Raw genomic sequence first — 12756 nt, 5'->3', positions numbered from 1 at the left:
AGCTGACCCTCAGTTCTCCTTGCTCCAACAAACTATCATAGATGGTTGGCCTGAACATAGGAAGCTATGCCCAGGGACAATACTTGAATTCTGGAACTTCAGGGACCAACTTGCCTTCATGGATGGCATCATATTCAAGGGCCAGAAAATTGTAATACCCAAGTCACTGAGGACAAGTATGCTTGACAAAATTCACACTGGACACATGGGAGTTGAAAAGTGTCTCCGACGTGCTTGTGACATTTTATTTTGGCCCAAAATGTCGAATGATATCACAAGTCTTGTACTCAACTGTTCTGTGTGCCTAGAGAGAAGAAACTCTAACCCCAAGGAACCCCTCATATCACATGACATTCCCAGTCGTCCTTGGCAGACCGTGGCCACAGACCTCTTTTTATGGGACACCCATGATTTTGTGGTCGTTGTCGACTATTATAGCAGGTACTTTGAAGTTTGCAAATTACCCAGCACCAAAAGCACCACTGTTATCAATGCTCTCAAAGATGTATTTGTGAGACATGGGATACCGAATGAGGTGATATCTGACAATGGCCCCCAGTACTCCTCACAAGACTTTGCTCAGTTTGCAGAAAAATGGGACTTTGTGCATGAGACATCAAGCCCTCGTTACCCACAGTCAAATGGTCTTGCCAAGAAAACTGTCCAAACAATCAAGCGCATTTTTTCCAAGGCAAAGACAGATGGCAGAGATCCACACATTGGTATACTAGAGTACCGTACTACCCCAATGGAGGCAAATCTATCACCCTCTCAGCTACTCATGGGTCGACGATTACGATCCACATTACCTTGTACCCAACATCAACTTTTGCCTGGATCTGTTGATCATCCTCAGTACCAGAAAGTACTACAAGCAAGTCGGAGGAAACAAAAGCACTACTACGATACTGCTGCCAAGCCCCTGTTGCCCCTTAAAACAGGAGAAGCAATTCGTGTACGACAACACAATAACTTGTGGACACCTGCAGTAGTCACAAAGCAGCACAATTCCAGGTCTTACACTGTTCGCACTGGCGATGGAGCGGAATATCGTCGCAACCGACGTCACCTACTAAAGACACGTGAAAAGCATGACATACCTGAAATGAACATTGATGTCACAAGTAGTGAATTACCACGTGTTCCACAGACTGACAGAGCCGTTACCTGTACTCTTGATACAGCTGAGGTCAAACCCTCTGATGACCCTGTAACATCACCGATCCCATCACGAACACACAGTCCCCAGAAAGTTATTGACAATGCCAACAATCATTATATCACTCGTTCGGGTCGGGTTGTCAAACCCAAGGTTATTGCCTCAGTGTAGTTTTTACCAGTTTTAGCTCAAGATGTTTGTAAGACTATACAACAGTCAAACACAGTTAGTTTGTATCAGTGTCATTCTGATAGGCTATGCAGGCCACTTCACAATATTAGTTACAATTTACAGTCAAGAATTGACAAGTTATTAGTTGTAATTCAAGTTTGCAGTGTTAAGCATCATTGAAGTAATTGAATATCATCAATATCATGTGTCTACTCTTTGTAGTCGTTTTCTGTGCTCTGTAGTTCAGTTACTGTTACTGTGTCCAATTTTTTTTTATAAGAAAAGGGATGTACTGTTATCATACTGCATTATGCCACTAGCGGCTGTGATGGTGTATAACATATTAGAGTAATCTCCCTTGGCGACCTAGCTGTCGGGACCCCCTGTTTTACCGGATGTACCACCCGTGTATGTATGGCAATAAATACAAGATGGAACACAGAATGTCGTTCTCCATTATTTATTCGTCGGAGGCAGCAACAGCCTAGGGCTAGTTCAAGTGCTACAAATCATTCCCAAAGCGTGAGAATATTACAGGTGTGTCTATGAGGGCAGTGGTTGGATAGTGAGGAATGTTGTATGCCCTTACAGTGTATGCACCAGGGTGTGCATGTCCCTGGGCAGTCAGTTTGGGCGCATTTCCTGCATTTAGTTTTTTTTAATTTACATTGATTGGCTGTGTGGTTGTATTGGAGACAGTTAGAGCATTGTTTAACTTGTTTTATGTATGGTTTGACTTCTAATTTAGAGGTTGCTCCAAAGGAGATAAATTTAGGTGCTTCTGGATATTTAGCTGATTTTTGGAAATTGATTATGACTATTTGTGTCTGAGATTTTACCGTTTCTATTTGAAGTTATTCTTTGGGTGCTAGTTATTTTAGGTTGGGGGTACATATCTTGGTTATCGTTAGCATCTTGTGCGTACATGTCTAAGCCTTCGTTGTTTTCTTTAGGATTTACTCTGATTATGCCCCTAGTGATTAGCTGCCAGTTTGGGGTTTGATGAGTTACTGTGTATTGGAAGATTTGGGTGATTTTTTGGGCTGCGTTTAGGGAGTCCTGGTCTGGGAAAATTATTTGGAAATCTTTGTTAGCCTCTTTAATTTTGTCGAAGCGAATTTTGTGCTGTTTGAACCAGATTCCTACTTTATTGGCTGTGAGACATTTAGAAAGGACGTTTATGGGGCCTGTAGCACAAAAGTAAAGGGCGAATGTGGTGATGATGGATGCGGGCGACATGTTTGGTGGTGGTTGTGTGTTGGAACTGTCCAGCTTCCTTTTTTTGGTGTTTGTTGTGGGGATCGGCGATACGGCTGTTTTGGTGGGTGAAGCTACTGGTGATTTGGAGCCGAAACCGTCAGGTATGAGTGGGATGGATGTCATCCCGGAAGTGTTGTGGGCTTCCGAAGGTGTGAGTGATTCTGTTTGGTGGATGTCTGCCTGTGTAGTGTTGCTGGAGTCGGACATGTTTTGCGGCTAGTGGGGTGAGGTGAGTGTTTGTGTGGAGTGAGTTGGTAGTGAGAGGTGTGTTTTTAGGGAGTAGGTGGTGGGTACTGGTTGAGCAGGTTTGTTGAGATGTGTTTAGGTTTTTGAGATTGTTATTTAGGGGTTGTGGATTATCCTATTGTTTACCTATGAGGATTTTTAGTGTTTTTGTGGATTTGCGGGCTTGGGTGTGAGTAGATTTAAGAGAGAATGTGGGTGTGTGTTTTGATAATTACCTCCTTTGCTGGCTATCAGTGAAACTGTGCTGGCTTGGGAGGCTTTGCTGGGTGAGGTTGGCCTGGTGGCTGGTTGGCTTGGGTGGCTTGGTAGGCTGGAGAGGTGTTGCTAGCTTTGAGTACAAACTGCGACGACACGTGTTGTGAGAGTCAGTATACGTCCCTTTCCCAGACCAGGCCTCAGCGCTACGTTTATCGAGAGGTATGCCTGTTGTACACGCGCGTGTAGTTCAACTATACTGTATTCAAGTTTCCGCACGCCAAAACGAAATGCGCGGCTAATAATAGACAAATCCCAGTCAAATTATAACAATTCCATACATTTTTGTCTGAATAAATATTACTCAAAAGCGAACGCCGTATTCTGGGACAATTTTCATAACAAATAACGTTAAAGGAGAGTATTGTATGCTCTAAGCCTTACAATTCGTACTGTAACGTGTTTTATAAATGTACATAAATTTATAACATTTAAAGCCATTAATTTTCTTATCTGTACTGTTAGTGAGGTGACGATTGAGATCATCTGTGGTTTGAGTTAGTCTTTTTAGACATCGTGGTAATGGATCACAATACCCTAAACCAATAAATAGATGCACTTTTGTAAAATCCGTTTGACTTTATACTAGAACGGACATATACATACATTTTCTTCATACGCATTCTCGCAGTCACAAATATAACTGACAAACGATAGCCGAACTTTCCTTTCAGAACACAGGCCACTTTATGTTACTCTGATCCCTATTTTTCCTTTTCTAGAGACAAACGTTGCTATCAGAAGTGGTGCGTCATCTGGGAGGAAAACAGATATACTGGTTGGCTCACTTCTTTACACAATATTTTCTGTTAACTATCGTATTTAAGATAATTTCTATCAAAGGGCAATCTTCACTTAATATAAGCTTTTCCATTACATCATATATCGTCGAATTCTCATATAAATTATTAAATATATGGAAAAATACATTTTTACAGCTATGGGATATTCGAAGCCAGTGTCATTGATGCTGACTCACTTTAATCTATTCAACGTTTTTCAGAATGTATTCTTTGTACCCACCCTACACATTATCAAAAAAAGAGCTTTGCATATTTTGCCACATTTTATACGGGGCGCGAACGGGCGTCTGGGAAAGGGACAACAACAGAATCTTCATATTGCCTTGTATATAGCGTGTGCGTAAATCATCGCCGCAACCCCGTACAACTAGTTTAATACAATTATCATTTGTATATTCAAGCCTCTGATTGGTCATTATATATGTATGACTCCTACTGGTCACTCTACACATTATTATATAATAGAAACATTCTTGTGTATTTCACACATCAATGAAATGGGAGGCTTACGTTGGTCTGGGAAAGTGACAACTACAGACTCTTCATATTGCCTTTCTTGGTGTGTGCAAAAGTCCTCATAGGCTACCCCTACAATGGGTATAATACAATGCCTCTTCTATTCGGTCAACTGACATGTCACTCTTACACGATATTATGGGAAAAAAGAGCATTGAGTGTGTTTCATGTTATTTTAAACCGGACGCAAACATTGGTCTGGGAAAGGGAAAACTACACACTGTATATATTGGCAGGCATAGGTTGTGGTAAAATCATCGCCACTATAACACATAACTAGTATGATACAATTACTATTGTGTACGGGGGACGGGCATTGGTCTGGTAAAGGGACAACTACAGACTGTTCAGATTGCTTGTCTATTGAGTGTAGGAAGTAATCGTCGCAACCTCCACAGCTGTTGAAATATAACGATTATTTGTACGATGTATGACTCCTACTGGTGACTACACATTATTATATAAAAGAAACATCCCTGTGTATTTTCCTTTGTCAATAAAACGGGAGACGGACACTGATCGCGGAAAGGGACAAATACAGACATTAAATATTACTTGTATATATCATGTGGGTAAATAATCATCGCTACCTCCACAACTGTTGAAATATATTTATTATTTTTACTATATATGACTCCTACTGGTCACTCTTCACATTGTTACATAGAAGAAACATCCCTGTGTGTTTTCCAATATAATATAACCAGGAGACGAACACTGGTCGCGGAAAGGGACAGCTACAGACTTTTCATATTGCTTGGATATAGCGTGTGGGTAAATAGTGGTCACTACCTCCACAGCTGTCGTAATATATTTATTATTTTTACTATGTATGACTCCTACTGGACCATCTACACATTATTATATAAAAGAAACATCGCTATGTGTTTTCCAATATCAATTAAAAGGGAGACGAACACTGGTCGCGGAAAGGGACAACTACAAACATTTCATATTGCTTGCATATAGCGTGTGGGTAAATAGTGGTCACTACTTCCACAGCTGTTGAAATATATTTATTATTTTTACTATGTATAACTCCTACTGGACCATCTATACATTATTTTATAAAAGAAACATACCCGTGTGATTTCCAATATCATTTTAATGGGAGGCGAACACTGGTCGCGGAAAGGGACAACTACAGACTTTTCATATTACTTGTATATAGCATGTTGGTAAATAATCGTTGCTAACCCCACAGCTGTTGTAATATATTGATTATTTTTATTATGCATGACTCTTACTGGACCATCTATACATTATTATATAAAAGAAACCTCCCTATGTGTTTTCCAATATAATTTAAACAGGAGACGAACACTGGTCGCGGAAAGGGACAACTACAGACTTTTCATATTGCTTGGATATAGCGTTTGGGTAAATAGTGGTCACTACCTCCACAGCTGTCGTAATATATTTATTATTTTTACTATATATGACTCCTACTGGACCGTCTACACATTATTATATAAAAGAAACATCCCTGTGTTTTTTCCAATATCAATTAAATGGGAGACGAACACTGGTCGCGGAAAGGGACAACTACAGACTTTTCATATTACTTGGATATAGCGTGTGGGTAAATAGTGGTCACTACCTCCACAGCTGTCGTAATATATTTATTATTTTTACGATGTATTCCTCCTAATGGACCATCTATACATTATTATATAAAAGAAACCTCCCTATGTGTTTTCCAATATAATTTAAACAGGAGACGAACACTGGTCGCGGAAAGGGACAACTACAGACTTTTCATATTGCTTGGATATAGCGTTTGGGTAATACTGGTCACTACCTCTACAGCTCTTGTAATATATCTATTATTTTTACTATGTATGACTCCTACTGGACCATCTATACATTATTATATGAAAGAAACATCCCTGTGTGATTTCTAATATCAATTAAATGGGAGACGAACACTGGTCGCGGAAAGGGACAACTACAGACTTTTCATATTACTTGTATATAGCATTTGGGTAAATAATCGTTGCTAACCCCACAGCTGTTGTAATATATTTATCATTTTTACTATGTATGACTCCTACTGGACCATCTATACATTATTATATGAAAGAAACATCCCTGTGTGATTTCCAGTATCAATTAAAAGGGAGACGAACACTGGTCGCGGAAAGGGACAACTACAGACTTTTCATATTACTTGTATATAGCATGTGGGTAAATAATCGTTGCTAACCCCACAGCTGTTGTAATATATTGATTATTTTTACGATGTATGACTCTTACTGGACCATCTATACATTATTATATAAAAGAAACCTCCCTATGTGTTTTCCTATATAACTTAAACAGGAGACGAACACTGGTCGCGGAAAGGGCCAACTACAGACTTTTCATATTGCTTGGATATAGCGTTTGGGTAATAGTGGTCACTACCTCTACAGCTGTTGTAATATATCTATTATTTTTACTATGTATGACTCCTACTGGACCGTCTACACATTATTGTATAAAATAAACATCCCTGTGTGTTTTCCAATATCAATGAAATGGGAGACGAACACTGGTCGCGGAAAGGGCCAACTACAGACTTTTCATATTACTTGTATATAGCATGTGGGTAAATAATCGTTGCTAACCCCACAGCTGTTGTAATATATTGATTATTTTTACTATGTTTGACTCCTACTGGACCATCTATACATTATTATATAAAAGAAACATACCCGTGTGATTTCCAATATCAATTAAACGGGAGACGAACACTGGTCGCGGAAAGGGCCAACTGCAGACTTTTCATATTACTTGTATATAGCATGTGGGTAAATAATCGTTGCTAACCCCACAGCTGTTGTAATATATTTATCATTTTTACTATGTATGATTCCTACTGGACCATCTATACATTATTATATGAAAGAAACATCCCTGTGTGATTTCCAATATCAATTAAATGGGGGACGAACACTGGTGGCGGAAAGGGACATCTACAGACTTTTCATATTGCTTGCATATAGCGCGTGGGTAAATAGTGGTCACTACCTCCACAACTGTTGAAATATAATGATTAGTTTTACTGTTTATGACTCCTACTGGTCAGTATACACATTATTATATCAAAGAAACATCCCTGTGCGTTTTCCATTATCAATTAAACGGGAAGCGAACACTGGTCGCGGAAAGGGACATCTACAGACTCTTCATATTGCTTGGATATAGCGCGTGGGTAAATAGTGGTCACTACTTGCACAACTGTTGAAATATAATGATTATTTTTACTGTTTATGACTCCTACTGGTCAGTATACACATCATTATATCAAAGAAACATCCCTGTGCGTTTTCCATTATCAATTAAACGGGAAGCGAACACTGGTCGCGGAAAGGGACAACTACAGACTTTTCATATTACTTGTATTTAGCATGTGGGTAAATAATCGTTGCTAACCCCACAGCTGTTGTAATATATTGATTATTTTTACGATGTATGACTCCTACTGGACCATCTATATATTATTATTTAAAAGAACCATCCCTGTGTATTTTCCTTTGTCAATTAAATGGGGGACGAAGACTGGTCGCGGAAAGGGACAACTACAGACTTTTCATATTGCTTGGATATAGCGTTTGGGTAATACTGGTCACTACCTCTACAGCTGTTGTAATATATCTATTATTTTTACTATGTATGACTCCTACTGGACCATCTATACATTATTATATGAAAGAAACATCCCTGTGTGATTTCTAATATCAATTAAATGGGAGACGAACACTGGTCGCGGAAAGGGACAACTACAGACTTTTCATATTACTTGTATATAGCATGTGGGTAAATAATCGTTGCTAACCCCACAGCTGTTGTAATATATTGATTATTTTTACGATGTATGACTCCTACTGGACCATCTATATATTATTATTTCAAAGAACCATCCCTGTGTATTTTCCATTGTCAATTAAATGGGGGACGAACACTGGTCGCAGAAAGGGACAACTACAGGCTTTTCATATTACTTGTATATAGCATGTGGGTAAATAATCGTTGCTAACCCCACAGCTGTTGTAATATATTGATTATTTTTACGATGTATGACTCCTACTGGACCATCTATATATTATTATTTCAAAGAACCATCCCTGTGTATTTTCCATTGTCAATTAAATGGGGGACGAACACTGGTCGCGGAAAGGGACAACTACAGACTTTTCATATTGCTTGGATATAGCGTTTGGGTAATACTGGTCACTACCTCTACAGCTGTTGTAATATATCTATTATTTTTACTATGTATGACTCCTACTGGACCATCTATACATTATTATATGAAAGAAACATCCCTGTGTGATTTCTAATATCAATTAAATGGGAGACGAACACTGGCCGCGGAAAGGGACAACTACAGACTTTTCATATTACTTGTATATAGCATGTTGGTAAATAATCGATACCCCACAACTAGAATAATACAATTATTATTTTTATATTTACGACACTGAATGGTCTCTCTACATATTATTATATAAAAGTAGCCTCCTTGTGTGTTTTCCATATTAACTAAACGAGAGGCGAACACTGGTCTGGGAAAGGGACAACTGCAGACTGCACACGGTCCTGTGTCTAAATATAGACACGGACGCAGTGATTAAGGCTGGCTGGGTCTGAGAAAGGGACAAGTACAGACTGATCGTGTAGCGACCCCCACAAGTTGTATAATAAATTATTTGTACATCTTTAAGCCACGGACAGGCCATTTTACACAGTATAATACACAAGAATAGCCTGGCTTATTTCTACACAATTAAATAGGAGGCGAACATTGGTCTGGGAAAGGGACAATTACAGACTGATAGTGTAGCGACCCCCACAAGTGGTAAAATAAATTATTTGTACATCTTTAAGCCACGGACAGGCCATTCTACACAGTATCATATGCAAGAATAGCCTGGCTTATTTCTACACAATTAAATGGGAGGCGAACACTGGTCTGGGAAAGGGACAATTGCAGATTGCACACGGTCCTGTGTCTAAATACTAGTGTAGACACGGACGTTGTAAAGACGGCTCGCTGGCTCTTGGAAAGGGACAAGTACGGACTGATTGTCTAGTCTACTATAAGGTGTAGGAAAATTATCTCCGCTACTCCCACACATGGCATAATATATTTTTATACATAGTTAAGCCACGGACAGATCATTCTCCACAGCATAATAGACAAGAATAACCAAGCTAGAAGTGTGAAAATCCTCATCGCTACCCACACAATCATAATAATAAAATGATCTTTCATATATATTTAGTCCACTGGCATGTCACAATAACACATAATACTGTGTAGATTCCCATCAGATATACATATCAAAAATAATAAATAGATTACAACAGTTGCATGTGGAGGTAGCGACGTTTATTTACCGTATCGCAATATGCAAGCAATATGAAAAATGTTCATCTCACATGTTACTGAAATTGGAAAACACACAGGGATGTTTCTGTTATATAATAATGTGTAGAGTGACCAGTAGGGGTCATGCATAGTAAAAAATAATATATATATATTACAACAGCTGTTGAGGTAGTGACCACTATTTACCCACGCGTTATATCCAAGCAATATGAAAAGTCTGTAGATGTCCCTTTCCGCGACCAGTGTTCGTCTCCCGTTTAATTGATATTGGAAAACGCACAGGGATGTTTCTTTGATATAATAATGTGTATACTGACCAGTAGGAGTCATAAATAGTAAAACTAATCATTATATTTCAATAGCTGTAGAGGTAGTGACCACTATTTACCCACGCGCTATATGCAAGCAATATGAAGAGTCTGTAGATGTCCCTTTCCGCGACCAGTGTTCGCTTCCCGTTTAATTGATATTGGAAAACGCACAGGGATGTTTCTTTGATATAATAATGTGTATACTGACCAGTAGGAGTCATAAACAGTAAAACTAATCATTATATTTCAACAGTTGTGCAGGTAGTGACCACTATTTACCCACGCGCTATATCCAAGCAATATGAAAAGTCTGTAGATGTCCCTTTCCGCGACCAGTGTTCGTCTCCCGTTTAATTGATATTGGAAAACAGACAGTGATGTTTTTGTTATATAATAATGTGTATACTGACCAGTAGGAGTCATAAACAGTAAAACTAATCATTATATTTCAACAGCTGTGGAGGTAGTGACCACTATTTACCCACGCGCTATATCCAAGCAATATGAAAAGTCTGTAGATGTCCCTTTCCGAGACCAGTGTTCGTCTCCCGTTTAATTGATATTGGAAAACACACAGGGATGTTTCTTTTAAATAATAATGTGTAGAGTGACCAGTAGGGGTCATGCATAGTAAAACTAAGATATATATTACAACATCTGTGGAGGTAGTGACCACTATTTACCCAAGCGCTATATCCAAGCAATATGAAAAGTCTGTAGATGTCCCTTTCCGAGACCAGTGTTCGTCTCCCGTTTAATTGATATTGGAAAACACACTGGGATGTTTTTGTTATATAATAATGTGTATACTGACCAGTAGGAGTCATAAACAGTAAAATTAATCATTATATTTCAACAGCTGTGGAGGTAGTGACCACTCTTTACCCACGCGCTATATGCAAGCAATATGAAAAGTATGTAGATGTCCCTTTCCGCGACCAGTGTTCGTCTCCCATTTAATTGATATTGGAAAACGCACAGGGATGTTTCTTTTATATAATAATGTGTATACTGACCAGTAGGGGTCATGCATAGTAAAACTAATATATATATTACAACATCTGTGGAGGTAGTGACCACTATTTACCCAAGCGCTATATCCAAGCAATATGAAAAGTCTGTAGATGTCCCTTTCCGCGACCAGTGTTCGTCTCCCGTTTAATTGATATTGGAAAACACACAGGGATGTTTCTTTGATATAATAATGTGTATACTGACCAGTAGGAGTCATGCATAGTAAAAATAATCATTATATTTCAACAGTTGTGCAGGTAGTGACCACTATTTACCCAAGCGGTATATGCAAGCAATATGAAGAGTCTGTAGATGTCCCTTTCCGCGACCAGTGTTCGCTTCCCGTTTAATTGATAATGGAAAACGCACAGGGATGTTTCTTTGATATAATAATGTGTATACTGACCAGTAGGAGTCATAAACAGTAAAAATAATCATTATATTTCAACAGTTGTGCAGGTAGTGACCACTATTTACCCAAGCGCTATATGCAAGCAATATGAAAAGTCTGTAGATGTCCCTTTCCGCGACCAGTGCTCGTCTCCCATTTAATTGATATTGGAAAACGCACAGGGATGTTTCTTTGATATAATAATGTGTAGAGTGACCAGTAGGGGTCATGCATAGTAAAACTAATATATATATTACAACAGCTGTGGAGGTAGTGACCCACTATTTACCCACGCGTTATATCCAAGCAATATGAAAAGTCTGTAGTTGTCCCTTTCCCCGACCAGTGTTCGTCTCCCATTTAATTGTTATTGGAAAACGCACAGGGATGTTTCTTTTATATAATAATGTGTAGAAGGTCCAGTAGGAGTCATACATAGTAAAAATAATAAATATCTTACGACAGAGAGCTTGCTATTTTGGAACTTTTGTACGACCTTTCATATGTTTTGCATCACAGTGAGCAATATGACATGATAACAGTTGACCCGTGAGTATCCAGGGTAGAATAGGTCTTGGGCAACCCATTCTTGCCCTAAAAGACGACTATGCTTGTCATAAGAGGCGACCAATGGGATCGGGTGGTCAGATCGCTGACTTGGTTGAAGCATGTCATCGATCCCAATTGTGTGGATTGATGCTCATGATATCAATGACAAGAATAGGTTGCTGAAGACCTAATCTACCCCAGGTCTTCACGGGTATGATAAGTTTGTGTGAAGTATTACAGTGTAAAGGAACTGCTGGACATATAGAGCACCATATTGTGTTTACAGGCTGTTGTCAGGGATTCCGTAAATTCAGATCAACAACCCACTCAAAATACTGGACTCAACCCATGCCACTTCACTCAATATATTTTTGTAATACAAAAGAGTTGGCATTTCATTTAGTCGTGGTAGAATGGAGATTTAATATCTGAAACCTCATGCTGCGCTTTTGGTTCCAAATTCAATTTAGCATGGTTAAATCTACAGGTAACCTAGCTCTACATTGAAAACACAGTATGTTTATGTCCTAAATATGATGCGCTGCCCTTTTGAAGCTTTTAGGTCAGGGGTATAAAAATATTTCTAAGTTCAAAACATGAAACAAGATACCGGTATATTTTCTGAGATATTCCACTTATCAAACTTTGCACTGCACCTCCTCTATTTTAGTATGGTAACTGTTCCCTAAAATTCAAAAGAATGC

The 12756-nt window shown here is 38.8% G+C and overlaps 1 protein-coding gene across 3 annotated transcripts in view; it reads right to left on the bottom strand.

Moving 5' to 3' along the window:
* Positions 1-3251, bottom strand: part of LOC139472744 (titin homolog) — a 76382-nt gene extending 73131 nt beyond the window's left edge. For all 3 annotated transcript variants that reach the window (XM_071255215.1, XM_071255222.1, XM_071255228.1), the window contains exon 1: positions 3052-3251. The gene's annotated coding sequence lies outside the window, so the exon portion shown is untranslated. The remainder of the gene's footprint in view (positions 1-3051) is intronic.
* Between the last annotated feature and the right edge of the window lie 9505 nt (positions 3252-12756).

Source organism: Haliotis cracherodii, unplaced genomic scaffold (assembly GCF_022045235.1).
Source record: "Haliotis cracherodii isolate W230 unplaced genomic scaffold, xgHalCrac1.p SCAF_1, whole genome shotgun sequence".
NCBI classification, from domain to species: Eukaryota; Metazoa; Mollusca; class Gastropoda; order Lepetellida; family Haliotidae; genus Haliotis; species Haliotis cracherodii.
This window is presented reverse-complemented; position numbering and strand designations above follow the sequence as displayed.